Source organism: Myxine glutinosa, chromosome 2, assembly GCF_964187855.1.
Source record: "Myxine glutinosa chromosome 2, kmMyxGlut1.1, whole genome shotgun sequence".
NCBI classification, from domain to species: Eukaryota; Metazoa; Chordata; class Myxini; order Myxiniformes; family Myxinidae; genus Myxine; species Myxine glutinosa.
Genome location: NC_136262.1, coordinates 198,640,764 through 198,668,235, shown reverse-complemented (window position 1 = coordinate 198,668,235; position 27,472 = coordinate 198,640,764). Strand labels below are relative to the sequence as shown.

Here is a 27,472-nt window from a genome sequence, read left to right as displayed (position 1 = left end):
TCTTGAGGCCCGACCGTAGGTCTACTGTAATCTATATACCCCAGAGAGGAATTGGACCTTCCAGCCGCTCCCGTGGGGAATGGGTGTACTAGTTGTTGAAATTTGGCTTTGCTTAACTCAAAACTCAACCTTCTTCTACCAGATAAAATACCCATTGTTGACTTTAGACCGCTTTAGACCGTTGACTTTAGACCATTAGACCATTGTTGACTTTAGACATTGTTGACATACTTTAGCTGTAGGTTGTAGCCTTAATTTGGAATTTCGTCAGGGTCCCGAAGATATAGTTCGCCTACTCTTCACAAAGGACACCGTGGGGTCTTTAACATCAACCAACTATTGTCGGCAGATGGGGCGGCCAGTTTAACGTCTATCCAAGGGATGGCACACACATTAATGAATCACCAAGCTTGTGGAACACTGGGATCTGGAAAGAGTTTATAGCTGGAGAGGGATTCAAACCCAGGCAAGATGGCTCAGACACGAGTTATGCATACCTCGAGGTAGGCAAGGACATATTTTAATGTCGATCCGAATTATCATCACAAATCAAAGTCAAAAGAAACTTCGGAGAAAGGGGGGCCGGGGTCCTCACCTATAGTTATTGCTGCTCCGAAATAGAAAGCGAACCTCTGGATGGAGAAATGCTGAGGTCAGAGGCGGCAGATTGAACAAACGATTGTGTGTGGTCGTGAGATATAGGAGCCAACGGGGGTCAGCTGGTGCAGTCTGGAATTGGAAACAAAATCTCGAGTGAAAAAAAAAAAGCAAAATAAAAAAATCGAGTAGCCATTGCTTGAAAACATGTTCTTTCGGCCCAGAGATGTTTGAAAATAGTTTTGAAAGGTACAATCTTGTAATGTACAGACCGTCCTAATACGGTTTCCTTAAAAATAATTTGTCACCATCATGAACTAGCAGGGGTACGCGGTGTTGCTCGGTGCTGTTCTGAGCCTGCTGGTATTTTGAAGAAATCATTTTTTGTTTTTTTTCTATTTTTGTGGGGCCTAAAACACCTCCATACACCCACTAAGGAATGGGGTCGGGGATCATTTAATATTACCTTTCGCATAATTACAAAGGCTTCGGCACTGTAATCTAGCGATTAAAAAAAAAATCTAACTTTTTAAATTATTATTTTCAAAAAATAGTTTTTTGCCTAAAACACTCCCCGGCACTCACTGATGATCATCTGAAAGTTTGTTGAAGATCCGTTTGGCAATCTCTGAGAAGAATGGCGACACAGACAGACAGACAGACATCTCTCTTATATTATGGATTCCTATTGTTTATCGGGGGAAGCTTCAAGATAAAGTATCGTTTATTACACGTTTAATCCAAAAGTATACTTAGGCTGCACTTACTCATCGTTCCTTTCAACAATCCTGGGTGGCCAAACTATAAGAGAATTTTAATCTGTGGTGGCACACCCTCAACGGAGGGGACCCTCAAGAGGTTGCCACTGCAGATGAACCAATTGCGATTCTTTTCTTCTTCTACCATTGTATGCAGCACTCGGCTGCAGGCAGCATTATCCGCCGGGGGTGCAGCTGTGCTACTGATAGTGTCCCATTTAGGTTTGAGCAGGAATTTTGAATTTGGGCAAGTTCTCAACCAGCCCCCCCCACCCCACCCCCCTCCCCCAATTTTTTTTTTTGTAAACCGACGTGCCAATGCTGAATATTGAACACTAGCAGAGCCTACCCATCGTTTCGTTGATGGACCAATTGTTTGGGGAGGCGAGGAGAGGGAGAGGGGAGGTGAGGGGAGGGGTGGGGATGGGGAGGGTGAAGTGGGGGATGGGGAGGGGGAAGGGAAGGAAGGGAGTGGGAGGTGAAGGGTATAAAGGGGAAGGGAGGGTGAGGAGATGTGGGAGAGGAGGGGCAGAGGGAGGAGAGGTTGGAAGGGGAAGGGGAGGAGAACAAATTTACCTGTGCGAAGAGTGCTTTAACCTCAGCATTGCCCAGGGAAGTAGAAGAAGGCCTCCTGGGGGAGGAGAAGCAAAGGGGATAAACATGGGAAGGGGTGAGGTTTGGGGTTTCTTTTTAATTTGTTGGATGGAATTGATTTATGGCCAGATGTTTCTTTACTTTTATTGTTATTTACTTGTTTGAACATTGTTTTTGATTTATTGTCATTTCTTTGTTTTTGTTTCTGGCTTTGATTTCTGGTTTGATGTGTTGATCGTTTTTCTTACCTTTTTTTTTTAATAAAAAAGGCTCAGCCCATTAAAACACCACAATTCCCCCATCCACAGAGCATGTTTGGTCACCCAATAGTTTCATGAGCATGCCACAGATGTTATCATATTATACAAGCGTTACGCCTAGGTCCCCCGTCGGGGAAGTGATGTGAGTTGACAAAGTGGAACACGCAGAAAACATGCTATGATATGATATTTCGCTCACAAGGGTCAGACATACATGGAGGCGGCCATCTTGGATTTTGACGTGGCGACCCAATTTTCAATAGCGTTCTTCCTTATGCCTAGATACACCCACACACCAGAAGGTACTTCGCTTATTTTTCAAGATATTTCGCTCACAAGGTTCAGACATATATCTGGTGGCGGCCGTCCTGGATTTTGACGTGGCGACCCACTTTACCATAGCGGTCTTCCTTATGCCGAGATACACCCACACACCAAATTGGAAGTTGGTACTTCGCTTATCTTTCAAGATATTCTTCTCACAAGATTCAGACATACATGGTGTCGGCCATCTTGGATTTTGACGTGGCGACCCAATTTTAAACAGCGTTCTTCCGTGTGCCTAGATACACCCACACACCAGATTAGAAGTTGGTACTTCGCTTATTTTTCGAGATATTTCTCTCACAAGGTTCAGACATATATATGGTGGCGGCCATCTTGGATTTTGACGTGGCGACCCAATTTTCAATAGCATTCTTCCTTATGGCGAGATACACCCACACACCAAATTAGAAGTTAGTACTTCACTTATTTTTCAAGATATTCATCTCACAAGGTTCGGACATACATGGCGGCGGCCATCCTGGATTTTGACATGGCGACCCAATTTTCAATAGCGTTCTTCCTTATGCCTAGATACACCCACACACCAGATTAGAAGTTGGTACTTCGCTCATTTTTCAAGATATTTCGCTCACAAGGTTCAGACATATATATGGTGGCGGCCATCTTGGATTTTGACGTGGCGACCCAATTTTCAATAGCCTTCTTCCTTATGGCGAGATACACCGACAAACCAAATTAGAAGTTGGTACTTCGCTTATTTTTCAAGATATTCATCTCACAAGGTTCGGACATACATCGCGGCGGCCATCTTGGATTTTGACGTGGCGCCCCAATTTTCAATAGCGTTCGTCCTTTTGCCGAGATACACCCACACACCAGATTAGACGTTAGTACTTCGCTTATTTTTCAAGATATTCATCTCACAAGGTTCAGACATACATGGCGGCGGCCATCTTGGATTTTGACGTGGTGACCCAATTCTCAATAGCGTTCTTCTTTATGCCGAGATACACCCACACACCAGATTAGAAGTTGGTACTTCGCTTATTTTTCAAGATATGCAGGTTACAAGGTTCAGACATACATGGCATCAGACATACATGGCGGCGGCCATCTTGGATTTTGACGTGGGTTGCACCCACAAACAAAATTCGAATGCGGTCCTTCGCTTACGCACGCACGCATGCACGCCCGCACGCACGCACGCACACACGCACGCCCGCATGCACGGACGGACGGACGGACACACCGACGGAGGGGAAAGCCATCGTCCCCCTTTCGCTCCGCTGAGCGACGGAGGACAATAAGGCCTTCTCAGTCACCAGTATTACGGATTCTTCACTTCCGTCTTTGTGGTTTTCATCCACTGGAAGCATTTTTAGTTCCATGTACTATTATTGTTATAGTTTGGATGAAATGGAGATAACTGTCTTCAAAAGGAAAAATTAGTGTTTTAAAAGAAATACGAAATGGATCGGGGGAAACCCGGAAGAAGAAGAGGAGGAGGCTAAAGCGGGGCAAGTGAGGTCAGGAGAAAAAGGCCGATCGGCTTCGAGGTATCGACCGGACGCTGGCGAACGTTGGTCACTACTGAATATTGGTTTTCCCGGGAAAGGGATGGGATTCCTGTGACAGAGTCATCATCACTGTGACAGATAAACCTGTGTGACGGGTTTTGTGGTTCCGAAGTGAATGGTTGTTGGAGAGCAGGTATGCCTCCATTACGGGCCTGTCTGCCATTTCGCCTCGCACGAGCCATTTCACCTCGAGCCAGCCGTTAGGTTGGTTCGCATGTGTGACGTGGATTTCGCCTGGGAATTCGCAGTTTTCAGCTTGGAAGCCGCTGCTCATTCATATCGGCGTCCTTATCTGGTGAACTGAAGGTGTGAATTCCTAGTCGCCTTTTAGGTGAACTTTTGCCTGACCGATGTCGGCCCGACACCCATCCAGCGGCTCTTTGGCAGCGTTGACTGTCAGCCATCCGGGGTTCTTCTCTCGATACGACCTTTGTCTTGTGATCACCGGAGCGTGGATCGACTTTGGCCTGGTGCCGGGACAGTGACTTTGGGGAATGTTACTTTTCGCTCAAGTGGAGCACCGTGAGTTATCGAGTTAAGAAACTGGTGGTACCATCATCGGTATTATATGGTATTTTGTTGTGCAATTGAATTTATATTGTACTTGTGCAAGTTGTTATTCTTGTGTGACATTAATACAATACTTGGTTTTGGTATTGATTGATTGGTGTGGTTTCACCATTGGTCATTGACACACATAATAGCACTTCTTTCTGCCGTGACTCCTTTCGGGGCTCGGAGGTACACCATGACCGGGGTTTGGGGAGGAGCACGTAACATAAATTGGGGGCTCGTCCGGGATTGAATTCCCGAACATTCCCAAAATTCCTAAATTTGGAATTTTCTAACATTCCCAAATTTTTCTGAAAATTTGGAATTTTTTGTGTGAAGGTTAACAGGTGCTAACGAATGGTCACCAGGTGTTTGACGTAGAAAAGTTTGCGACGTCCCCTAACGAGGCACAGTTCCAGGCGTTAAAAAGATCGGAACTCATGATACTGGCCAAATATTGCAACTTGGAGGTCCGCGTTAGTATGAAGAAAGCAGAGATTCAGACATTGGTGGTAGAATCTCTCGTGGGCCAAGGAACATGGGAAGAGGTAGTCTTGGATTGGTTACCAGAGGAAAAAGGAAATATGGAGTCCGGAAAATGGAGATGCAACTGCAGAGCCAGGAAAGGTTAAAAGAGTTGGAATGGAAAGCGGCAAAGGAAAGAGCAGAACGGGAACGAGAACTTGAGGAGAGAAGAGCCGAGGAAAGGAGAGCTGAAAAGGAAAGAGCAGAGGAAAGAGCAGAACGGGAACTCGAACTCGAGGAGAGAAGAGCCGAGGAAAGAGCAGAGGAAAGGAAAGCCGAAAGGGAGTTAAAGGAACGGGACATGGAGTATCAGAGGGAACTTAAAGAACTTAAAGAACAGAGGGAACTCCTTCAAGGAGCTGGAATTACTGGGGGGAACAGAGAGAGGTAGTATCCATGCCGGCTAGTTTGACAACCAGTCAGAACTCTTGGGATGTTGGTAGGCATGTGAGGCTGGTTCCACCCTTCAATGAAAAGGAGGTAGCCAAGTTCTTTCTACACTTTGAGAAGGTGGCTCAAATGTTAAAATCGCCTGTGGGGTCATGGACTATGTTTGTACAAAGTGTTCTGGTGGGTAAAGCTCAAGATATAAAGCTTTACCCACCAAAGCTGATGGGTAAAGCTCAAGAAAAAAAAAAAAAAAAAAAAAAAAAAAAAGATCTATTCGGCTTTACCGATTGACCAATGTGCAGATTATGAGATAGTTAAGAAAGCCATTCTCAAAGCCTATGAATTGGTCCCTGAAGCTTACCGACAAAAATTCAGGAATGCCAGGAAGAGGGAGAGTGAGACCCATGTGGAGTTTGCCAGAATGAAGGAAACCATGTTTGCTAGGTGGTGTGACTCGAAGGAGATTGGGAAAGACTTCAACCTTTTACGACAATTGATCTTGGTGGAGGAATTCAAACAGTGTGTCCACGTGGACATTAAAGTGCATCTGAATGAAAGAAAGTACCAGAGTTGTATGAGGCAGCAACAGTGGCAGATGACTATGCCTTGGCACACAGGATGGGGTTCCACAAACCTAACTTCCCGCCTAGAGTTAGCCAGGGGAGTTACGGTAAATCAGGTTCAGAGAACAAATATTCATGGAGGCGGGCGAGAGAGGACTATGGGGACAAATCTGATACCACGACTTTTAGGGATCAGAAGACTGCAGTTCCAAGGCAGACCTATCTTCCGGGGGGTCCGAGGCAGACCACGAGTTTTTCCTGCGGGCCTACTTGCGCTTTTTGCAAGAAACCTGGGCATTTGATGTCCCAATGTTTTGCCCTGAAAAGGAAAAATCAGCACGGAGTCAAACTAGTGCAAATCCGAATGCGTTGGCCAATGCGATAAATCGTCCTTGGAGGACAGTGCCTTGTGAAGGTTCCCGTGCCAAAGGTATGACATCACAGAACGACCTTGTCCAAGAGGGTTACAAACCTTTTATTTCCGAGGGGTTTGTGTCACTGCATGGGGACTTAATTAACCAGAGACCTGTTAAGGTATTGAAGGACACAGGAGCACATCAATCTTTGATGCTTGAGGGCATTTTGCCATTGTCGGAGAAGACGGCCACGGGGGTTAGTGTTCTCTTACAGGGGGTTGGTGGCTATGTTAAAGCTCCTCTTCATGTCATCCATTTAGAGTCTGAGTTGGTGTCAGGACCGGTCACTGTGGGGTTACAAGCCACTCTTCCTGTAGAGGGAATCTCTTTTATTATCGGGAATGATTTGGCCGGTGGTCGAGTTTCTGGAAATCCGATGTTGGTTGAAAAGCCCAGTATGGAAAATAACACAGCACAGTTAGAGTAGGAGATTCCGGGTATCTTTCCATCCTGTGCAGTGACTCGTGCTATGGGTAGAAAGTGCTCTGAAGAGAAGCAGAAGGAAGGTGATGTGGATTTGGGTTCCTTTGAGATATTGGAGGAAAAGTCTGGAAGAGATAATCGGACAGGAAGTCACATCAAGGAACCAAAGGAAAAGGTGGCATCTGGACCAAAAGAGAAAATGGAGTGTCCATCGGAGACATCTGGGAACGAGGCTGAACAACCGGTGCTTGTCCGAAAGAGAATTGTTGAAGAACAACACAGAGATTCGGAGCTCCGGAGTTTGATTGGTAAAGCCATTACAGAGGAAGAGGGTATGAAGATACCTGTTGGTTACTTCATGAAAGGGTTACTTCACAATGTCTCTCCGAAAAGATCGCCTGGACAACCCTCCCATCTACTTTCTCAACAATCCTCTCCAAGAAGTTCTGTCGCTCAAGCTTTTGGGTCTCACTATCTGCCATGACCTTTCTTGGGAAAACCACATTTCCAAGCTGGCCTCCAAAGCCAGTCGCCGATTGGGCATCCTCCGTCGTGCGAAGTCCTTCCTAGGCATACCTGAGCTCCTCACCACATACAAGGCTTTCATCCGCAGCTCAATGGAATACTGTTCTCCCCTATGGGCTGGTGCTCCTGCCTCACACCTAGCTCGGCTTCACGCTGTTGAAACCAAAGCTTTCAGAATCATTGGAATCTCCCGCGATGAAGCTATCTCTGAGGGCCTTTCACTCACTCACCGCAGGCAGGTAGGTGGTCTTTCTGTCTTCTACCGACTCCTCTCCAGCCTTGTTCCCCCAGCTCTCTCTGTGCTCTGTCCCCCAAATATTCCTACAGGTCGCACAAGATCTACCAGCAACCCTCTGATGGTTAAACTGCCGAAATCTCGGCTCTCTGCTCACCTTCACTCTTTCATTCCTCTTTTCTCCCGCCTCTGGAACAAACTCCCACACTCCCTTCAATCCCACTCCTCCCTCCAGGTCTTTAAAACAGCTGTTCACCACCATCTCAACTGGGGGGACAGGGCCTTCTCCATCGTTGCTCCCACCCTCTGCAACTCACTACCTCACACCATCAGAGACTCCTCCTCACTCACCACATTCAAAACATCACTCAAGACCCACCTGTTCAACACTGCATTCAACATTTAACCCACAGCATTTAGCCCCTGACTATCTCTTCTCCTTCTCCTTCCTTTTGCTTTGATAATTATTTACCTATTGATTTTTGTCTTTTTGCACTTGTTTTTTGTACTCTGTCAAAGCGTCTTTGGGCTTCTTGAAAAGCGCTATATAAAATAAATGTATACACAAAGAATTAAGTTAAGCACCCCCCCGTTTTGTTACAACCTCGCACATTACAAGTTTGTTGTCGTCAAAACAGTGTAATATACCCATGATATTGCTATATTTTCTGGAGAAGTGATATTATGGTCACATAAAAACATAACAATCATGCCGTTTTCAATATTTTATTCTGAATAATTTAAGGTGAAATTTTTTGGGAATTTTAGGCATATTTTCACCTCAATTTAAGTATGGAGCTATAGGTCCATCACGGACAGTGTGGATGACGTTTATGTTTTCTAACGTACAGTCATTGTTCTGAGAAGACCTCTAGCGATCTTTGCGTCAATAACGTGTGTAGGACCCACGTGATCGGATCACTGACTCAACCCTACGTCTCATAGACCCTGTAAGCCGTCGTATGCGTTGCTGTGGCAGGTTGTTCCATTCCCGATGTAATGCACGTTCCAATTCATCCAGATTGGCTATTGGAGGGACCATCTTCGCAATTTGTCGTCCCAACATGTCCCAAACGTGCTCGAGGGGGTTCAGGTCAGGACTGTACGCAGGCCAGGGGATGGTTGTCACAGCACCTTGCTCCATCCGATCACGTGGGTCCTACACACGTTATTGACGCAAAGATCGCTAGAGGTCTTCTCAGAACAATGACTGTACGTTAGAAAACATAAACGTCATCCACACTGTCCGTGATGGACCTATAGCTCCATACTTAAATTGAGGTGAAAATATGCCTAAAATTCCCAAAAAATTTCACCTTAAATTATTCAGAATAACATATTGAAAACGGCATGATTGTTATGTTTTTATGTGACCATAATATCACTTCTCCAGAAAATATAGCAATATCATGGGTATATTACACTGTTTTGACGACAACAAACTTGTAATGTGCGAGGTTGTAAAAAAACGGGGGGGTGCTTAACTTAATTATTTGTGTATATTATTATTATTATTATTATCTCTTATCTTCCCCCATCCAAAACCTTGATCTTTTCTACCCCCACTAATTCACCCCAGATCCACCTTGTTTGAAATTCCAACTTCTTTCCTGGAAGTCCTGGCAGTGTCCATATGTTTTATACCTCTCCCACCTCCCCCCCCCTTCAGAATGCCTCCCCCCCCAAAGCCCTCTCCCTCCCACAGATCTCTCGATGTCTCCATGTCTCTCGGTCCCTGCTCTCAAATGCTGTGTTTGTGTCCTTCCCCCTCTCTCCCCATCTTGTCTACCGCTCCCGATGTTATTTGTTTTATGTGTCGGTTTGTCTTTCTGTGTGATTAATGTTCGCTCTTTCACGAGCCTCGGTCTTGTATACAAAAAAAAAAAAAAAAAAAGGGGAAATACTCATGAGAAAATGGAGACCACTGGAGGTGCCAGCAAATGATGAGTGGAAAGTTCATTACCAAATTGTGGTGCCACAGCCGTACCGGAAGGAGATATTGAGTTTGGCACATGAGACACCTTTGGCCGGGCACCTTGGAGTGAACAAGACATGTGACAGAATATTGGTACATTTTTTCTGGCCAGGATTGCGACGTGATGTGGCGGAGTTCTGTAAATCTTGCCATTCTTGCCAGCTGGTGGGAAAACCTAATCAGAAAGTCCCTTCTGCACCTTTAAAACCAATTCCAGCTTTTGAAGAGCCATTCAGCCGAGTCATTATTGACTAAGCAGGGCCTTTACCTAAAACTAAGGCTGGACATCAGTATTTGCTGACCATCATGTGTGCTTCCACGAGGTTCCCAGAAGCAGTGCCTCTTAGGAAAATTACTGCGGCAGTTATTGTGAAGGCCTTTATTAAAATTTTCACTTTGGTTGGCCTACCTAAGGTCATCCAGTCTGATCAGGGTTCCAATTTCATGTCAACACTTTTTCAGCAAGTGGTACACCTGTTGGGAGTAGAGCAAGTAAGATCAAGTACTTACCATCCCGAGAGTCAAGGGGCCTTGGAAAGGTTTCACCAGACATTGAAGAATATGATCAGAACGTACTGTTTTGAATGTGGCAAGGATTGGGATGAGGGAATACCCTTATTGTTGTTTGCTACGAGGGAATCTGTTCAGGAGTCATTGGGGTTCAGTCATTTTGAACTTGTGTTTGGACACACCGTTCGAGGACCATTGAAATTTGTGAAAGAACAGTGGCTACAGGAGGAGTCGCAGTCAACAGTGGTAGAGTATGTGTCAACGGTTAGGCACAGATTGGCAAAGGCTTGTGAAGTTGTGAGGGGAAACTTGAAAGTGACACAGGATAAAATGAAAGGGAGACATGACAAGAAATCTCAGATAATAAATTTCAGTCCTGAGGACCGGGTGTTAGTGTTGCTTCCTGTTCCAGGTCAGCCACTGCAGGCTAGGTATTTTGGTCCCTATGCAATCGAAAGGAGCGTTAATGAAACAGATTACGTGGTGACAACTCCCGACCGACGGAAAAGCGGCAGCTGTGTCATGTCAACCGACTGAAGAAATATTATGAGAGGAAGCCTGTGGAGGAAATTGTTCCTGTCTCACCTGTCGTGCCTGCAGTCGGGGTGCAAGATAATCCAGAGGTTGAGGCCGGTGTGAAGTTTGATAACATAGATGACCAGGCTTGTCCCGGATTGACAAACATGGAGGTGTTGAGTAATTTAGATGAAAAATTCGGTCATTTGACGAGGGAACAACAAGCACAACTATCCAGCCTAATTTTTGAGTTTGCACATTTGTTCACAGATGTACCTGGTCGTACTGACTTGGTATATCATAATATTGAGGTGGGGGAAGCCACTCCTGTGAAGCAACACCCCTATCGGATGAACCCTGTGAAGATGGATTATCTTCGGAAGGAGGTTCAGTATATGTTGGAGAATGACATCATCGAACCAAGCAGCAGTGAATGGAGCTCACCATGTGTGTTGGTTCCAAAACCCGATGGCAGTTTTCGCTGTTGTACGGATTTAAAACGGGTTAATGCAGTGACCAAGACCGACTCATATCCCATCCCGAGGATTGATGACTGTATTGATAGAATAGGCCCAGCTAAATTTGTAACTACGTTTGACTTGCTGAAAGGGTATTGGCAGATTCCTCTTACTGATCGAGCCAAGGAAATCTCGGCTTTAGTCACACCAAATGGGTTGTATCAGAACAAGGTTCTTCCCTTTGGATTGAAAAACGGGCCTGCTACATTTCAACGGCTGATTAATAAGCTTATTGCAGACCTTGAGGGGGTGGAGGCTTATCTGGATGATGTCATCATCCACACCATGACCATGGAATATCGTATTAGACAAATTCATGCATTTTTCAAGAAACTGACCGAGGCAGGGTTGACCATCAACTTATCTAAGAGTGAGTTTGTAAAAGCACAGGTGGTGTTCCTAGGCCATGTGGTAGGTCAGGGTCGGGTGCAACCGGTGACAGCCAAGATAGAAGCCATTGATCGCTTCCAAGTTCCAACAGGGAAGAAGGAGCTTATAGACAGGTCCATGCCAGGCAGAAATGGCGCCGTTTTCCAGTCAAGGTTTTCTCAGTGGATTTATATACTTTTGATCATACTCTGTCGAATAAGCTTGTGGGCCACCCTGAAATTTGCCTCAAATCCAAGATGGCCACCAGAATAGCTAAAATAGTATTTCTGAGAGTTGCTTTTACCCATAGATGATTTTTTTTCAACTGATTGTGGCCTATTATGATAAAGAAAGATAACTCAGTCATAACTCAGCCATAAAAATTAACAATCGGTACTTTATTAACAAAATGGCCGCCGGGCAACTTCCGTATTACGGAAACTGCTATAACTTCAGTTCCGAGTGTGATATGATTATAATTTTGGTGTCCAGTCATATGTTTTTGGGGTCAAGGAATCCATATTTGTACTTTTTATTTCAGTGAAATATATATTACAATACATTTTGATTCAATTTCTTGGTTTCCATTTCAGATTCCTTGAATCCGGATGCAAAGAAATGATTCCATGAATGCGGACGCAAAGAAATGATTCCATGAATGCGGACGCAAAGAAATGATTCCATGAATGCGGACGCAAAGAAATGATTCCATGAATCCTGGCTTAGCAGATACAGTGAATCCTCATAAAATTACTACATAAAGACAAAACTTTTTTGGCACAGGAGAAAAGGGTTGCACAATGGCATCCACGCCGATTTTGAGTTTAGCAAGGGGCGACAAACCGTTGTGCTGCCTCTGTAATGAAACTATTAAGGACGTTGAGTCAGCTTATAATATGACTGAGGAGGGATTGCAGTCTATTCAAGAATTAGCGGGAAGATGGGTTAAAGTTGACAAGAGTCTGTGTACTCAGGCACCATATGCTGAATTTCAATCAGCCGCTGTGAGACTATCTAGTGCAGGCCATGATGTCAAGATTCATGAGAACTGTAGAATCACATTTCGGAACAGAATTGCCCGAAAGGAAGCCCAGTCTCGCAAACTTCCCGTTTCCAGTTCAGAGAATATTCATGAGTCGAACGAACCAGTTGCTGCTCCCGCGTATAGGATACGCAGGGGGTCACTTGAGAAAAAGCAAATCTGTTTCGTGTGCAACGTGGATACGAAAGATGACAGTAAACCGTACAATAGTGGTGGTCTTGGTAGATGCTCCGAGAAGAATGCTGTCAGTAAAGTAGAACGTTCAAAGGACATGAAAATCAAAGATGAAGGAGATAAGTTCCATGATGCAGCGAAGCGACTCGATGTTATTCTGAGTGGAGCATCATATGACATGTTTGCAGTTGATGTGTACTATCATAAAAGTTGTTATGACAATTTTACCTATGCATATGATAGAAAGTTGCTGTCAGCGGATGCAGCAGAGAAGGATAGATTAGCTACCGAGGTTATGGACAGCTTTTTCAAACTGTTTCACCGCATGGTAGTCAAGGATCAAAAGGCGTATTTCCTGAGAGAATTGATTGAGGACATAAAGGAGATCAGTGAAGACAATGAACTTGAGGACCCTCCGATTTCAAAAACCTGCATGTTGAAAAAACGACTGACTGAGAAATTTGGTGACGCCATCGACTTCCACTTGTTTGGGAATCGACACATCGACACATGTCGACACATCGACACACCTGGCAGCAGAGAGAACGCTTCTTCCAAAGTGCTTTGCTTTCGGGCACATCAACTATGCTAGGTACCTGACATTCCAACACGTCAATCTCCAAAATCTGAAGGTGAATCACAAAGATGCCTGGGATGATCTGTTGCAAAATGGATTCGGAGGGTCGATGACTGGCGAGCCCTTTTCTACGATCCATGGGGACTTGATCACTGAGACCACAATCAACAGAGAGGTTAAAGTCCGGGGTGGTCCAATGCAAGGCGGTTACAGTACCAGCAAGCAGACAACAGATGCGTTCATAAAAACGAGTCACTTAATGGCAAAGCTCAGAGGAAGATTGAAGGAAAGGTTGCATATCCTGACCTCTTCAACTCACAAGGAAACAACAATAGGGGCACGGAGGCAGCATGACAACATGGTTCGCAACCTAGTCATCCAATTGGATAAGTACTTTGACCCTTTTCTGATTGGTTCTGCGCGTCACATGAAAACTGGAGTGGAAATTAACCAAGGTATTGTCAGTGGATTGTTGTCATCAACCGAAGCAGGAGAGAAACAATTCCAAGACTTTGTTAACCTTAGACTCAAGGCTACTGGAGAAGGCAGAATGAACATTTTTGACAGGATTGTGAATCTCAAGATCAAAACGGGCATGGAGAAGGTCAAGAAAAATCCAAAGGCAGTGAACGTTCTCAAGGAGGATCGACAAGCATTTGGTGTGTTGGTAGGAAAGGCAACTACCCCTGAAGAGGCACATTCACACCCCCTGACAACTATTCCACTTGCCCTTGCCACACCAGAACGAGACATTCGACAAGGTTCTAAAGCAGCGCTGAGGAACTACCTTATTGAGGAATCTTCATCAACTACAGAGGAACCGCCAAATAGAAGCAACTGGCTGATTGACGGAATGGCAGCTGTAAAGTCAATCCCGGCTCAACAGACTTGGGGAGAATACACTGATGCCCTATTGAAATTCTGCATGCCACCAAGCCAGTCAAACCCAAAACAGCTTGGGATCATATTTGATTCCTACTGTACGTCCACTACAAAGGAGTTAACCCAACGACGCCGAGGGATCTCTGGTAGAAGAACCCACATCACAAGCCCCGAGCAGAGTATGCCCAGAGGCAAAGATTGGGACGCATTTCTGCATAATGCTGAAAACAAGACTGAGCTGATTAAATTTATGGTCACTTACTTCAAAAGTGATTCAGTCAGATCGAAACTCAGAATTCCACTCACCGTGACAGAGGAACAGAATACATGGTTGATCACGCAAACTAAGTTTGAACAACTTGAATCCTGCAACCATCATGAGGCTGACACCAGGCTTGTTCTTCATGCAAGCAAGTGCGAACGTCCGGTTGTGATTAAGGCTTCAGATACAGATGTACTGATCCTCTTGAGCTATGCCTATTCTGTCTGCAAACCACCACAAGACTGGTTCATGAAGATTGACCATCGGTACGTCAGTGTCAAGAAACTAACGACTCATTTTGGAGATGAAGTGTGTCAAACTCTCCCAGCATATCATAGCATTACTGGATGTGACACGACATCATTCCCATTTCGCATCGGCAAAATCAAGCCATTGAAGAAGATGTTGAAACAAGAGAAATCCCATCTACTCTCTCAGCTGGGCAGATCAAATCAATCTTTTCAAGATGCTACCAGTGCTAAATGCTTCTTCAGAACCTGCATGTATTCTGGAAGTGAACAATAAAGCTTTGTTGAAACAAGGATCCGAACGTACAACACTCAAAAGGTGAAATCTAGTTCCAGCATCCTTCCAGACGAGAGTAGCACCAATGAACACCTCAAGAGGAGTGACCTTCAGGCATGGGTGTGGTACCAGTGTCTCAAGCAAAACATTGAGTATCCTTCTATCACTGACAGAGGATGGGAAAATACAGATGATGGTATCAGGCCAATATGGTTTACCTGCCCGCAACTCCCTCCAAGCCTCTCCAAGAAAAAGAGCAAGAAAAGACAAATTCAAAGTAAGTATACTAAAAATATATCATTACTTTGATCATTGCTTTTCGTTCCTGTCATAAAGTTCCTCCAATGTATTCCCACTGGCAGTGCATTCATCCAGATTAAATATGTGTAACCTTCCACTTACAGGTCTCGCGGAGTATGATGCAGATTTAGAAGATGCAGTAGAAGAGAGAAGCCAGCCTTCAAGGAAGAAGAGACACAGGAATACAAGCAGAAAACATGTACAAGACAGTGAAGTTCACTGTGGAGAAAGAGAAAAGCAAGGTAGATAAGTCCAAAATGCAATCGTAATTTTGTTATTTTTATATGATTTACTGTTTTGAATCCCGACTATATCCATTCACATTTTTTATAGGTATCGGTGGGGCAGAAGAAAGAGCAGAAGAATCTGAAGTTGATGAAGAGTACCAAGGAGATGGGGAAAATTCGGAGAGCACCATGGAACAACTTTCTTCGGATACCTGTGGACTTTATTCAGACTTTCAGAGTGAAGAGAGTGATCTTGATCTTGATCTTAGTAACTGAGGATTATGTGCCTTTTGAACAACATATTTTTCCCAAAGCATAACCAAAGCCGGGGATCATATTGAATGGGAATTCAGATACATTTTATAAACCTGTGTAGTTTGGTAGACGAAGCAAAACTGACTAGGAGCCGTTCAGCGGCAGCCATCTTGGATTTATTGTTCATCCATGATTTAGGGGATGATCTATTGAGCTAGTGTCATGATAAACCAACTAAATGGATAACCAGACTTTGGAAACCAAGAAATTGAATCAAAATGTATTGTAATATATATTATGGAGCACAAGACATGACTGAATCTGCCACATCGGTGGCCAGTATTGGCAGCCATCTTAGATTTCTTTATGAACCAATGATTTCACTGAAATAAAAAGTACAAATATGGATTCCTTGACCCCAAAAACATATGACTGGACACCAAAATTATAATCATATCACACTCGGAACTGAAGTTATAGCAGTTTCCGTAATACGGAAGTTGCCCGGCGGCCATTTTGTTAATAAAGTACCGATTGTTAATTTTTATGGCTGAGTTATGACTGAGTTATCTTTCTTTATCATAATAGGCCACAATCAGTTGAAAAAAAATCATCTATGGGTAAAAGCAACTCTCAGAAATACTATTTTAGCTATTCTGGTGGCCATCTTGGATTTGAGGCAAATTTCAGGGTGGCCCACAAGCTTATTCGACAGAGTATGATCAAAAGTATATAAATCCACTGAGAAAACCTTGACTGGAAAACGGCGCCATTTCTGCCTGGCATGGACCTGTCTATTATGAGATTCTTGGGTATGGCTGGTTGGTATCGGCGGTTCTGCAGGATTTTTTCTGATGTGGTAGCCCCTTTAAAGAATTTGCTGAGGAAAGAGACCAAGTTTGTTTGGGATGACAAATGCCAGGCTGCCTTTGCCCACGTCAAAGCGATATTAATGAGCTCTCCTGTCCTTGCAGCGCCAGATTTTCAAGCACCTTTCAAGTTGGCCATTGATGCAAGTGATGTGGGGGCTGGGGCAGTTCTATTACAGGAAGATGGTCATGGCGTGGATCACCCGGTGTGCTACTATTCGAAAAAGTTTAACAAAAACAAAGTTTAAAAAGTTTAACAAAGGCTCTCTGCTCACCTTCACTCTTACTGTTCTCCCCTCTGGGCCGGTGCTCCTGCCTCACACCGAGCTCGGCTTCACGCTGTTGAAACCAAAGCTTTCAGAATCATTGGAATCTCCCGCGATGAAGCTAACTCCGAGGGCCTTTCACTCACTCACCGCAGGCAGGTTGGTGGTCTTTCTGTATTTTACCGACTCCTCTCCAGCCTTGCTCCCCCAGCTGTCTCTGTGCTCTGTCCCCCAGAATATTCCTACAGGTCGCACAAGATCTGCCAGCAACCCTCTTATGGTTAAACTGCCAAAATCAAGACTCTCTGCTCACCTTCACTCTTTCATTCCCCTTTTCTCCCGCCTCTGGAACAAACTCCCCCACTCCCTTCAATCACACTCCTCCCTCCAGGTCTTTAAAACAGCTGTTCACCACCATCTCTTATCTTCCCCCATCGAAAACCTTGATCTTTTCTACCCCCGGTAATTCACCCCAGAGTCCTTGCAGTGTTCATATGTTTTATTCCTCTCCCACCTCCCCCCAAGTCCTCCCGATGTCCCTGCTCTCAAATGTTGTGTTGTGTCCTTCCCCCTCTTCCCCCTCTCTTTTGTGTCCTTCCCCCTCTCTCCCCATCTTGTCTGCCGCTCCCCTTGTTTTTTGTGTTTTGTGTGTCGGTTTGTCTTTTTGTGTGATTAATGTTAGCTCTTTCACGAGCCTCGATCTTGTATACCGAAAAAAGAAAAAAAAAACATCAGGCAAATTCTGCCACTGTGGAAAAAGAGACTCTTGCTCTCCTGCTAGCGCTTCAGCATTATGAGGTGTATCTGGGAACTACTACCTTTCCTATAAAAGTCTTCACTGATCACAACCCCTTAACCTTCATTCAAAAAATGAAAAATAAAAATCAGAGGTTGATGAGATGGAGTTTGTCTTTGCAGGAGTTCAACTTGGAAATTGAGCATGTAAAGGGCAGGGACAATGTCGTGGCCGATGCTTTATCCAGAGTGAGCTAACTTTGAAAATTCCTCTAGGTTGTTTGAAAGTGTTGTTGCTTTCTTCTGGGGAATATTAAGTATTGTTGCTCACGTGAGTTGATCATTTGGGTGTGAGTTTTACTTTTGTTTGTTAAAAAGGGTTTTTGCATGAAAAGAAAGTTTTCACTATGTTCAAACTTTCTTTCTTGAGGGTGGGGAGTGTTACGGATTCGTCACTTCCATCATTATGGTTTTCATCCACTGGAAGCATTTTTAGTTCCATGTTCTATTATTGTTATAGTTTGAGTGAAATGGAGATAACTGTCTTCAAAAGGAAAAATTCGTGTTTTAAAAGAAAAACGAAATGGATCGGGGAAAACCGGAAGAGGAGGAGGAGGAGGCTGAAGCGGAGCAAGTGAGGTCGGGAGAAAAAGGCCGATCGGCTTCGAGGTATCGAGCGGACGCTGGCGAACGTTGGTCACCAGGGAATATTGGTTTCCCTGGGAAAGGGATGGAATTCCTGCGACAGAGTCTTTATCGCTGTGACAGATAAACCTGCGTGATGGGTTTTGTGGTTCCAAAGTGAATCGTTGTTAGAGAGCAGGTACACCTCCATTACGGGCCTGTCCACCATTTCGCCTCGCACGAGCCATTTCACCTTAAGCCAGCTGTTAGGTTGGTTCATGTGTGTGACATGGATTTCGCCTGGGAATTCGCGGTTTTCCGCTTGGGAGCCGCTGCTCGTTCATATCGGCGTCCTTATCTGGTGAACTGAAGGTGTGTATTCCTAGTCGCCTTTTGGGTGAACTTTTGCCTGACCGACGTCGGCCCGACACCCACCCAGCGGCTCTTCGGCAGCGTTGACTTTCAGCAATCCGGGGTTCTGGTCTCGATACGACCTTTGTCTTGTGATCACCGGAGTGTGGATCGACTTTGGCCTGGTGCCGGGACAGTGACTTTGGGGGTGTTACATTTCACTCACGTGGAGCACCGTGAGTTGTCGAGTTAAGAAACTGGTGGTACCATCATAGGTATTATATGGTATTTTGTTGTGCAATTGAATTTATATTGTACTTGTGCAAGTTGTTATTCTTGTGTGACATTAATACAATACTTGGTTTTGGCATTGATTGATTGGTGTGGTTTCACCATTGGTTATTATATATAATAAATAACCACCTTTAGAGGCCATTTTTCCCCGCAAAGCGGGGGTTGGCCTTTTCGGGCACCGTGGTTGTTGTTGGTTTTTTTTTTTTGTTTGTTTTTTTTTTTTTTGGTCCCCTTTTTGAAGCAATGTTTTACGGCCGGATGCCCTTCCTGACGCCAACCCTTTTTGCCGCCTTTAACGACAAACAGGGAATTACCAGTGAACTGGTACTCAATTAGCCGACCTCGGAAGGATGACAGGCTGAGTCAACCCCCCTGGCATTAATTCAGCGATCGACCGAGATTCGAACCCAGGATCCTAGGATCCTAAGCCGGCACCCTAGCCGCTAGCCCAACACCAGGTCATTGACAAACATAATCGCACTTCTTTCTGCCGTGACTCTTTTCAGGGCTTGGAGGTACACCCTGACCAGGGTTTGGGGAGGAGCATGTAACACCAGATACAGTGCATTCAGAAAGTATTCAGACCCCTTCACTTTTTTCACATTTTGTTATGTTGCAGCCTTCTGCTGAAATCGTTTAAATTCATTATTTCCCTCATCAATCTACACTCAATACCCCATAATGACAAAGAGCAAATAGGATTTTAGAAAGTTCTGCAGATGTATTAAAAAGAAAAAACTGAAATATCACATTGACATAAGTATTCAGACCCCTTCACTTTTTTCACATTTTGTTATGTTGCAGCCTTTTGCTGAAATCGTTTAAATTCATTTTTTCACTCATCAATCTACACTCAATACCCCATACTGACAAAGAGAAAACAGGATTTTAGAAAGTTTTGCAAATTTATTGAAAAGAAATATTCAGACCCTTTGCTATGACACTTGAAATTTAGCTCAGGTGCCTCCCATTTCTCTATTATTATTATTTTATTTTTTTTGTATGCAAGATCGAGGCTCGTGAAAGAGCTGAAATTGAATGAATGAATGAATGATCGTTTTAAAGCCATTTTCCCCGCTAGAGCGGGGGTTAGCCTTGCAGGCCCATGACAATCGTGGTTCCCTGTTTGAGGAAATGTTTTTAAGGCCGGATGCTCTTCCTGACGCCAACCCTTGGTCGCCTCTTTCGATGCGCAGGGATACGGTGTACCTATTCTAAATCGGGGTACACACCATGATCATTCATCCCAGCAAGCTGGTACTCAATTTGCCGACCTCGGAAGGATGACAGGCTGAGTCAACCCCTCTGGCGTTAATTCAGCGATCGACCGGGATTCGAACCCAGGATCCTAGGATCCCAAGCCGGCACCCGAACCGCTAAGCCAACACCAGGCTTTCTACATGAGAGAGATGGAAGCAAAAAAAAAAACATATTGGATCAGGAAAAAAAAAATTTGAACCAATTGGTGGTGAAATCGGACACACGTGCACACACACACACACACACACACACATGTGCACACACACACACACACACACACACACACACACACACATACACAGACACACTCACACACACGACAAAGTCGGTTCGGAAAACTCAGCTTCAGCGAGGTGGAAATGAGCAGCTGTAGGTTTCACCATCCACAGGAAGGTTCTCAAAAGGCACTTTTAAACCGGTTAAAACATTCACGCAAACCTTCGCACTTGTTTAAAGTTCACCTGTTGAAGTTCTAGCAGGTAACCGAGGTTGAAGTAAAGTATGAAACAGCAAAACAAAGCAACGAGAAAGTCACACGTCCTCGCCATCTTGAAGAAAAGTTTCAAATGCGATAAAGAATCATCGCTCTGTGACCTCACAGTCACGCCCATTGGTGAAGTCACAATTGAGGGTTTTGTTGGCTGTCAGTTCGAATAATCGACATAAAAACGGTATTTAATGTCGAGTACATTCGTTATCCCATTGATGATGATGAACACTCATCATTTATTTCCATACATTTCCCATTATAATTATTGTGTTATATGTTATCGTCGGATTCTATTGTTTTAAAATAGTCACCATGGTTACCAGACATTGCAGAGCAGGTGTGATGGCTGGAAGCACGAACAATCAGACCAATGGATGCACTCAACTTTATATAAACTTTATTAAAATTGCACTCAGCCACTTGTTACGGTTTTCCGCCACCCTTCTTCCCCTTACCAAGGGGGGATTAAGCCCCTGGTTCTTTCTGGGCTTGGTGGAACCGAGAGACTTGAAACGCCTCTTCCGGGCAAACGCAAGGGAGGGTTTCGGGACCAAGTCTCGCTTGTACCTAAATCCCTGCGCCGCCACGGAAGCGGGGAAGAAAGCCTCGCACGAGCCACGTGTGATTTGGGTACACCGAGCGGATTGAGTACCACGTGGTCCATGCAGTTTTCTAGTAGTGGAACCCGATCCGAGCGATTTTACTCGTACCACGCTTAGTCAATGAGGAAAACACGAAAACGATCGAATGTAAGGAAGAACACAGGTTTAATTATTATTCCCACAAGTATGTGCAATGATCGGTACACGCAGACACAGAGCAGCACTTAAACAGTCTTATTCTGAAACGCCCAGACTCGGGCCCGCCACACTCACACAGGGAATTGCAGGCAGGTTGATGTTCAGGCCAAACGCGCCGACTTGGTCGTCCAGGAACGGCCCCGTCCGGCTCTCCACGGTCCCAGCACGTCCCGCGAAGAAGGCACACAAAAGGTCAACCGACACATCAAACACAAAATAAGGGGAGCGGAACACTAGATGGGGAGAGAGGGGAAAGGACACAAACACAACATTTGAGAGCAAGGACATCGAGAGAAATGTGGGAGGGGGAGGGCTTGGGGGGAGGTGGGAGATGTATAAAACATATCAACACTGCAAGGACTTACAGGAAAGAAGTTGGAATTTCCAAAAAAGTGTATCTGGGGTGAATTAGTGGGGGTAGAAAAGATCAAGGTTTTGGATGGGGGAAGATAAGAGATGGTGGTGACCAGCTGTTTTGAAGACCTGGAGGGAGGCATGGGATTGAAGGGAGTTGGGGAGTTTGTTCCAGAGGCGGGAGAAAAGGGGAATGAAAGAGTGAAGGTGAGCAGAGAGTCTTGATTTTGGCAGTTTAACCATAAGAGGGTTGCTGGCAGATCTTGTGCGACCTGTAGGAATATTTGGGGGACAGAGCACAGAGACAGCTGGGGGAGCAAGGCTGGAGAGGAGTCGGTAAAATACAGAAAGACCACCAACCTGCCTGCGGTGAGTGAGTGAAATGCCCTCGGAGTTAGCTTCATCGCGGGAGATTCCAATGATTCTGAAAGCTTTGGTTTCAACAGCGTGAAGCCGAGCTCGGTGTGAGGCAGGAGCACCGGCCCAGAGGGGAGAACAGTATTCCATTGAGCTGCGGATGAAAGCCTTGTATGTGGTGAGGAGCTCAGGTGTGCCAAGGAAAGGACTTCGCACGACGGAGTTTGCCCAGTCGGCGACTGGCTTTGGAGGCCAGCTTGGAAATGTGGTTTTCCCAGGAAAGTTCATGGTATATAATGAGACCCAAAAGCTTGAGTGACAGAACTTCTTGGAGAGGATTGTTGAGAAAGTAGATGGGAGGGTTATCCAGTCGGTCTTTTCGGAGAGACATAGTAAGAGTGTGGGATTTGTCAGGATTGAAAGACATGTTCTACTTGTTTGACCAGACTGTGATTTTGTCCAGGTATGCAGAGAGTGAGGAGGCTGCAGACTGCCGATCTGAGGGATGAGGAATGGAGCGGCAGAGAGTGGAGTCATCAGCAAAGAGAAAGAGAGGATTTTCCAGAGAGTCGGAGAGATCATTGATGAAGACCAGAAATAGCACAGGGCCCAGAACACTATGGGGAACTCCAGCCAGAACAGGAAGGGGAGATGAGAGAAATCCATTCAGGGCCACACGTTGCCTACGACCAGAGAGGAAGTCCGCAAGCCATGAGTGGAGATTTCCATGGTCTCTTGATCATCTTTGAGATGTTTCTACACCTTGATTGGAGTCCACCTGTGGTAAATTCAATTGATTGGACATGATTTGGAAAAGCACACACCTGTCTCTATAAGGTCTCACAGCTGACAGTGCATATCAGAGCAAAAACCAAGCCATGAGGTCAAAGGAACTGCCTGCAGAGCTCAGAGACAGGATTGTGTCGAGGCACAGATCTGGGGAAGCCTAAAAAAAAATCTCTACTGCATTGAAGGTTCCCAAGAGCACAGTGGCCTCCATAATTCTTAAATGGAAGAAGTTTGGAACAACCAGGACTCTTCCTAGAGCTGGCCGTCCGGCCAAACTGAGCAATCGAGGGAGAAGGGCCTTGGTAAGAGAGGTGACCAAGAACCCCATGGTCACTCTGCTGAGCTCCAGAGATCCTGTGTGGAGATGGGAGAAACTTCCAGAAGGACAACCATCACTGCAACACTCCACCGATCTGGGCTTTATGGCAGAGTGGCCAGACGGAAGCCTCTCCTCAGTGAAAGACACATGAAAGCCCACAGAATCGTGTTTCTCACAGTCTGAGATTCCTTCAGGTGCTTTTTTGCAAACTCCAAGATGGCTTTTCATGTTCATGTGAACCCAATCGAGCATTTATGGAATATTCTGGAACGACGCCTGAGACAGCGTTTTCCACCTCCATCAAATAGGTGTGAGTTGATTGACTCTCTCGTGGAAGAATGCTGCCACATCCCTTCTGCAGAATTCTAGACTCTGGTGGACTGTGATTTTGTCCAGGTATGCAGAGAGTGAGGAGGCTGCAGACTGCCGATCTGAGGGATGAAGAATGGAGCGACAGAGAGTACAGTCATCAGCAAAGAGATAGAGAGGATTTTCAAGAGAGTCGGAGAGATCATTGATGAAGACCAGAAAAAGCACAGGGCCCAGAACACTGCCTTGGGGAACTCCACCCTGAACAGGAAGAGGAGCTGAGAGAAACCCATTCAGGGCCACACGTTGACTACGACTAGAGAGGAAGTCCGCAAGCCATGCGTGGAGATTTCCATGGATACCAACAGAGGAGAGTTTGGTGAGCAGAGCGGGGTACCAGACCGTATCGAAGGCACGTGATATGTCAAGGGAGACAGCTCTAATTTCCTGTTTGGCATTGAGGACCTCCATCCATTGCTGAGAAAGCAGTAGCAGCATGTCCAGAGTAGAGTGACCAGGTCTGAAACCAAATTGATGATCAGAGATCAAGCCATTGGAGAAGAGGAAAGATTTCATATCTGAAGCAATGATGGATTCCATGACTTTACTGATAATTGAGAGAAGGCTGATTGGTCTGCAGTTGCTGGGATCTGTTTTTGCACCTTTTTTGTGCAAAGCGGTGATGTTGGCAGATTTCCAAGCAGATGGCAGATGACCTTGAGCAAAAGAGAATGTGAAGAGAACAGAGAGAGGGAGTGAAAGAGCGGAAGAACAAGATTTTAGGACCCGTGGGCTGATGCCGTCAGGTCCAGTTGCAGAATCAGAGTCGAGGGTTGACAGAAACTTTTCCACCTTGTCAGGAGGAAAGGACACAGAGTCCAGGAGCAGCTGGGTATGACTGGGTACGGTGGGTACAGAGAGGGATGGGTTTGGGACACAAGATTTAGAGGCAAACACAGAGTTGAGGCATTCAGCTTTTTTACGCGCGGAGTCAGCCGTGTGGCCGTTTGAGGTGAGGGAGGGGATGGAGGGGGAACAAACACCAGAAACAGATTTGATCAGCCGCCACCAGGATTTGGAAGAGGGAGACAGATAAGAGAGTTCTGTCCTGAGAACGGAGAGATATTGTTTCCTGGCTCTCCTGAGGGTGGACACACACTTGTTTCGGGCTTTGTGAAAGGAAATGAGATTTCCTTCCGTTGGATTTGCTTTCCAGGAGACGAAAGCAAGTTGTTTCTGGGCAATAGCCTCACCACAAGATTCCGTGTACCATGGACGGGAGGAAGGGTATGACAACTGAAGACGAGATGGGATAAATCTGTGCATGAGAGAGAGCAGTTTACTTTGGAAGAATTCCCAGGATGAGTTGATGTCAGAGGCGGTAGAGATGGGAGACCAGTCCAGATGATTGATGGCTGCTTGAAGACCATGCCAGTTGGCCTGAGTGAAATGCCAGACTCGTCGATGCTGAGGAGGCTCTCTGAGAATGGTCAGAGAGATGTCCACTTTAACAAGCACATGATCAGATGAGCCGATTGGAGCAGAAGAAGAGCAGCAGACATTTTCAGGGAAGTTAGTCATAACCAAGTCCAGAAGAGAAGATGCTCCGTTGATTGAGATCCGGGTCGGGAAATTGACAGATTGTGTCAGTCCCAGTGAGTCACAGAAGTCCTTTGCTGAAGAGCCATGGCTGGTGAGAGAGGTACCCACACCCAGCCAACTGGCATGGTGACAATTGAAATCACCACATATGAGGAAGAGAGAGTTGGGATGGGTAGATAGAAGTTGGTCCATGTTATCAGACAGCGAGATGTAGATGGAGTCATCACTGTTTGGTGGACGGTACAACACACATATGTACAGAAGGTGGGAGCGAAGGGGAAGCCGTAGCCAAAGGTATTCCTGGGGGTGAGGTGGAGAGACGGCAGTGCAGGGCGAGTGAGGAAGAGTGTTTTTTATAAAGATAGCAACCCCCCCTCCAGGACGAGGCTCAGGTCTATCATACCGGAGGAGGGAGTAACTTGGGAGAGATACCAAGGAATCAGAGACATCATGAAGGAGGAAAGTTTCTGTTAAGCAGATCATGTCTGGTTTGTCAGAAGCAACCTGTATGGAGAGATCAGTCAAGTTTGAGCGAAGGCCCCGGATGTTTGAGGTCCATATTGTTAAAGAAGAGGAAGGGGGAGCATCGGATACAGAACAGGGGGGGGGAGCGGTAGGGTATGATGTGAAAGAGGAGGAAGAGGTAGGGAGAGCTGTTGAAGGTGTGTCAGAGATTTCAGAGCAGCTTGGAGAAAGGGAAGAATGGGGCAGACAAAAGGTTTGATGGTGATTGGGTGAGGCGCAGTGAGGTGTTGTTTGAGGAGGGGGAAGAGTGAGGCAGAAGGTTGAGGGAGATGAAGGTGAGAGTTGGAAGGGGGAAGAAGCGGGGAGGACGCTTTGAGGAGGAGGGGTGAGAGGGGAGTCTAGGAGGGGAGGAGTGAGGGAGGGTCTCAGAGGGGAGGGGTGTGGGGGGAGTTTAGGAGGGAAGGGGCAAGGGGGGAGATCTGAAAGGGATGGGTGATGGGGAAGATTTGGAGGGGAGGGGCAAGGGGGAAGATTTGAAAGGGATGGGTGATGGGGAAGATTTGGAGGGGAGGGGCAAGGGGGAAGATTTGAAAGGGATGGGTGATGGGGAAGATTTGGAGGGGAGGGGTGAGATTGGATTTTGAAAAATGTACGATTAATGGCAAACGAACATTTCTTGCAAAATGAGTTTCTTGCGACCTTCGAGTCAAAAATACGTTTGAGGACGCTGAAGGATGGGTGGAGTTCTGGAGAGTTTAGGGAATGAATGAAAATTTTGAAATTCGAATGAATGAAAAATTCCATTCGAATACACGAATGGAAAAAATACTTTAACTTTTGCTGCCGTCCAGAGGTCGAACACGCTTCCTTGCTCCAGGGACCGGAAACGGAAGTCCGAATGATAAAGATAAATGATAAATAATAAATGATAAATGATAAAATGATAAATGAGTTAGAATGATAAAGCCCTGTTCTGATGTCCTGATAATCAATAATGTTGGATATTGGATATTGGATATTTTGGATATTGATTGGATATGATTGTTGGATATTGGATATTGGATATTTTGGATATTGATTGGATATGGTTGTTGGATATTGGATATTGATTTGTCAAATTATTATACAAAAGCACACACTGAATGACTTCGTGAGATTAAATGATTCAACACAATGTATATCTTAAATAAAACAGCACTTTTTACCGAAGGTATAGAATTTACACCCATAACACCCGGTCCTGCAAACCATTCACCTTAAAAAAAAAAAAAAAAAAAATCCAAATTCCACTTGGAATTCAATTTTATAAAGAAGGATGCATAGTTCATATAATAATTGACCCTTGGCGGTATGATATTGTGACGTTTCTGCGAAACGGTCATTCCCCAGGCAATGGCATACAACATAACGGTTCCCGAATTTAGTTATTTCATTATTAAATGTTTAGATAGTCCTCCCTTTTGTCCAGATGGTTTCAATGTAAATATGCATTGTGGGGGATAAGCTGGGAATTTTCGCTCTCTGTCGCTTTCTTCATTTTGAAAGAAAAGCGCCATCATTTCCAAGCTACCGTGGAAGAAGTACACCGAAGTACAACCAATAGGCCTCATTTGCATATGCGCTCCAAAACTGCATTCAAATATGCATGCCAAATTCAAACTGAATTTGAATTTCAAACCGAAACCACGACCACCAAACCACCGATCAGCTCCACACCACAATACAACAACCGCCTTCTTCCACCACAAGAACC

At 45.3% G+C, this 27,472-nt stretch overlaps 1 long non-coding RNA gene across 1 annotated transcript; it reads left to right on the top strand.

Moving 5' to 3' along the window:
* The first annotated feature begins 14,848 nt into the window (after window positions 1-14,848).
* On the top strand, window positions 14,849-16,380 carry LOC137422502 (uncharacterized). The gene is made up of 3 exons (XR_010983488.2): window positions 14,849-15,330; window positions 15,458-15,595; window positions 15,687-16,380. It is a non-coding gene; the product is annotated as an uncharacterized LOC137422502 (long non-coding RNA).
* The last annotated feature ends 11,092 nt before the right edge of the window (window positions 16,381-27,472 follow it).